The sequence below is a fragment of the Lolium rigidum genome, chromosome 6, assembly GCF_022539505.1.
Source record: "Lolium rigidum isolate FL_2022 chromosome 6, APGP_CSIRO_Lrig_0.1, whole genome shotgun sequence".
In the NCBI taxonomy this organism is placed as follows: domain Eukaryota; kingdom Viridiplantae; phylum Streptophyta; class Magnoliopsida; order Poales; family Poaceae; genus Lolium; species Lolium rigidum.
Window position 1 is genome coordinate 272143599 of NC_061513.1, and position 4648 is coordinate 272148246.

General features: G+C 39.6%; 1 long non-coding RNA gene across 3 annotated transcripts; it reads left to right on the forward strand.

Moving 5' to 3' along the window:
• The first annotated feature begins 260 nt into the window (after positions 1-260).
• Positions 261-4228, forward strand: LOC124664361. 3 transcript variants are annotated; one of them, XR_006990445.1, is made up of 6 exons: positions 261-356; positions 490-797; positions 902-997; positions 1176-1293; positions 1492-3585; positions 3960-4228. It is a non-coding gene; the product is annotated as an uncharacterized LOC124664361 (long non-coding RNA). The 3 variants fall into 3 exon arrangements; XR_006990446.1 differs by having other exon boundaries at positions 1492-3210; XR_006990444.1 differs by having other exon boundaries at positions 1492-4228.
• Positions 4229-4648: the final 420 nt, after the last annotated feature.

Here is a 4648-nt window from a genome sequence, read left to right on the forward strand (position 1 = left end):
CAGCGATTAGAGTTTCCTGGCCGTCCGATCGGCCAATCTGACGGACCAGACCGTCCTGAGCGACCAGGACGGGCTTTCCCCCGTTAAAAAGGCCTCCCTGTCGTCGTAGCGGCCCATTTTCGTTCTAAGGCTGCTACTCCTAAAATTTAGTTAGGTACCAGCACAAAACTTGGGCCCCGAAACGGTTTATGGGCCTATGCATTTGGGCTTCGAACATACCGGTTGAGGCAGAAAAAAAAACTCTTCCCCCTGCGCCTGAACTCCTCTTCTCCTCCGTCCCCCAAATCGTCCTCCACCTGCGCCTACGTTCTTCCTCCACCTGCGACGCGTACTACCGGAGCAGATGAAGAGCGACGGTACGTACGAAATTCACGATCTTGCGCTGTAACTTCAGACGCAGATTAAACGATTTTTTGGTTTAATTTAACCTGGATTTGTAGATTAGCGTTGACCAAATATTTTATTTGTCCGGCCTCGCCGCCGGTGAAGGTTGCCTCCCGCTTCAGGCCGTCCAGTGTGCTCCGATCAACGGAATCGCAAAAATGGCACCAAGCCCATCCGGATCGGAAAACCGGTTCTCCTTCTACACGGATTAATTGTACATCATGCCGCCGTAATCATGGATTCATGACGCTGGTAACGCTGTAATAATTGATTCATGGCGTTGGTAATAGCGTTACTGTCAGTTCTCCCTTCTCTTTCAAGTATAAATATGTGGACACAGCCAACGATCTTTCCTCACTACACCCATCTCACATTCGACGTCCCATTACTCATCCGAGATGCTGCTTGCTTAGGTTGGATTTTCTGGTTTCCTGATTGCATGTTCTTCATATCTGCTTACACTATAGCGAAAATTACGCACCTAACCAACATATTCGTGCTTGCTTTCTTCTTCCAGGGATTGTCATCATCCTATTTTCCAGATTATTATTCCCGGACTCATCTCACCAGTGTGACCTTTATTTATTATTATTTCACAATGGCCGTTGGACAGGTACATTTGCTGACATATTCTTTTGAGATTATTTGTTCCTTACTTCTCCTTTAAACTAGCTTAATACTGTCTGCTAATACATACTTTCAAAAAATTAATCAAACATCTCCATCTAAGTACATCCTTCTATGTGAACAACCTAGCTTCCGTTCTCAGTGTATCTGTGCATATATCACAGGATATGCCTCTGTAGAAATAATGACAAAGCGTTCTCGAGCAAACCCAACTTAGCACGCGCACCTCGACTGCTCGAAGAATACTGGGAAAATGTCCATGTGATCTGCGACTACTTCAAGGTCCATGCTTCTCGATCCGGTTGATTTTCTTGCATATGTTGTGTCATACTTTCTTTACAAGAATGTCGAAGCTTTATCATTTTTTCAGAGTTCAGCATGTTATCCATTTAAATGGATTTTCATCTACTCATTTGGCTAGGACTGCTCCTGGGTTATAATTGTGCACTGAGTAATGATTGGAATTTATCTCTTGTTTAGGCATCCTGGAGACAACTACAACTACATCAGTGCTAATATACAGACCATGGTGGGAGGTTGCATACAGATTGCACAATACTTCTAATGTTGTACAGTTGAAACCGATCCACATTTTTAGTTGGACAATGTTTGTATGCAGAACGGCTGTATTTTGACTTATGTACAACCTCTAGAAAATACATGTTATGCAATCAATCTAAATGATTAGATGTAAAACTGTTTTTTCAACGGCTGGTTTAGAAATTCGTTCGTATTTATTCTTATTCATTGGGAAGCTAATTAATGTAATTTTTGACTGAATTATAGCATCTGACATTACTATTGCATTTGAACTTGGAGTATTTCTTTGATGCTACAGGTTAGTAAGAATATGATGTCGAGAAGGTAAATACTTATTCACTTAATCTCTGAGTGCTTCAAGCTTTGACCAGTGTACAAAGTTCTGCAATATTGTTGAAATGTTGGTGGATCTAGAATCTTGCCTGTTCTTGGCAGTATCAGCGGCTCTCTGCCCTACTTTGCTTTTAAATTTAGAAAAAAAAATCATTTGTGTGTAAACGCTGTTCGTGCTAACATTTGTCTTGCCTTGATCTTTTCGACGCCGTACATTCAAGTGTCTGAACTCATGGTACTACCTTTTGCCATTTTATTTTGGGTGTTCATGTTGGTTCCTTTGGTGATCTAGGTTGTGTGTGAAATTGGGCAACTCAGTCTAGGGAAAGAGAAGGCTGTCAAAGAAGAGTTGCAAGTAATTAAGCGTGTATGCAATGCGTCAATGGGACAGTTGTTTTCAGTTTGTACACATTTAAAAAATAGTTGGCTGATACCTTTAGTCGTTATATTACATGTGTTGCCTCTGTTTGCTAGGGCACATATGTCGTCATATTTTCAGGATTAGATTAATCACCATATTGTTCTTACATTTTATCTTGGCTGTTCTTGGAGATTTGTGCTTGCCTTTAGTTCTTGTTTTTTGCTTGAAATTCTAGCCTGCCCAACATCTGGGTTGACACCGTATATTTAGATGCCATAGTGCCATGGTGTGCATTGCTGATCATGCATAAAGAAGAATTTAAGTTACTCATTTTCCTCCTATGAGTTGAATCGTCTGAAATTTTGGTGCAAGTTTATTATTAAATGCTATATTTACAATTGAAAATCATTATGTTCTATGTTCGTTAGTGGACCTGTTTTGATATCATTTTTTTGGTTAGACAGGTAGCTCACCAGAAAAGGGGTGAGAGAACAATTTCGTTTATTGGAAGGAGATACAAGAAATTTCTATTACATGACTTTTTTTTGCTGGAATGCTGAGACTACTGCAGGTAAATAGAAATGATGTAGAAATATATAAGAAATGTTCTACTCCCATTGTTGTTTTGAATAGTTTGGTATCACAGAGTGTAGTTAATTTTAATATTAACTATCTTTCTTATTGAGATAATGAATATCACCTGTCAGAATTTTAATTGTATTGAGATATTTATACAGTGCTTAACTTAGCTATTCAAATATTCGAGGTTCGTTGTTATCCATCAGTTTGTGTCTTTTTTACTTACTGCGAGCCTGCAAGGTATATGTCTCTTTATTTCCAGAAGTTTGATCTGGTTTTTGTGTTGGGCTGTGTAATGCTCGTGCCTGCCATTTTGTGGTGTCTGCAGTTATGGGCGAGAAGTACACAGTTTAATTTGTCTTGCATCTTCCCTAAATGTACAAAAGGTATGCACTCTCTCGAAAATCAATCATATTACAAATTTATTGGTCTATTGTTCCTTGCATTTTTTGTTCCTGGTTTGTCGTGTAACAGTTTCACATGCTGAAGTTTTTGGCGGTTTGCAAAATCTGTGCACATCATGTGTCTGATCTTTTGCCTTGACTAAAATGCATGACATGTTATTTATCACAACACTTTCATACCAATATTTACTCAGCTATCCTGTGTAGTTATTTCCTGAACTCCTTATAAGGGCTTTCACCTTCTTGCTTTGGGAAATAGCTTCTGAACTCAATATGAACATACAAGGAAGTGTCATACATCATTCATTCACCAATGAATATATTCCATCAATTAAGAAGTATGATGGTACCTTCAAGGTAGACAATACCACTCATATTCTCTCAAACTTCAAGGGACCCTTCAGTTTAAATATTCCAAACATATTCCAATTAGATGTCCTGAACATATTCTATATGGTTTGTATATGGTTTGCTTTCATTATCATGCCAAAAATCCCATAGATAATATTTTAAATATGAGTAGGTTTTTTTGTAATAGCTTTTTGGTGAAGCTTGTTTATGCTATTTACCATTTTTTGGCTTAGTTTTGCCTAGCTAAGCATTTTTTGTTAGATCTAGCAGTAAACCTGTGGCATTTAACTGACTCGATGTGCATGTTTTGTTAATCATTCTGGTGAAGATTTGAATTGTACAATTTCTCTTTGATTTGTTGTGGGAACTTTGATTTCTAGGTGGGAAACCCGATATACACTTGAACAACTTGAAGTAGTGTTGCGGAACTGGAAGGGCAGCATATAGAAGACATAGTTACTGTGTGCTTGTTGCATCCTTTTATTTATCTCTCATACTCCAATACTTGGAGCAAAGGATCACATGATCTCAATTTTTTAACAAGTGTAATTTAGGTACTTATTTTGTATGTTCGCCATAATTCTCAAATACGACAAATTGTACTATGTATGTGTTTGTACTGGGCTCAAATTGGGCACAAGTAATAATCAAAGTTGATGTATAAAGTATAATTTGTAATGTACAAGGTTGGAAAATATAGTTGTCTGTCCTACACTAATTAATTTGTAGTTAAAATCCTCAATTGTGATGCAGGTCATAAGCTATGACATAAATATATGATATGATCCCACATAGATGACTATCAAAATATCATTAAAATAGACGTGCGCCGCAACGCGCTCTATCATGATCTAGTAAAAGCTGAAGTGACCTGACCAAGCGGTCGCCTGCTGCTCCGGCCGGCCGGCGCACGCTCGCGCTACAGCGCTGGCCGCCTGCCGCTCTGCTCGCAACTCTGCGCTGGCCCGGCCGGCCGGCCGGCCCTCGCGTCGCATGCTCAAGCTCCAGCGTTGTCCGCCTGCCGCTGAGTCGTTGACCTTGAGCGTGGCAGCACCCTCGTGCACGGATA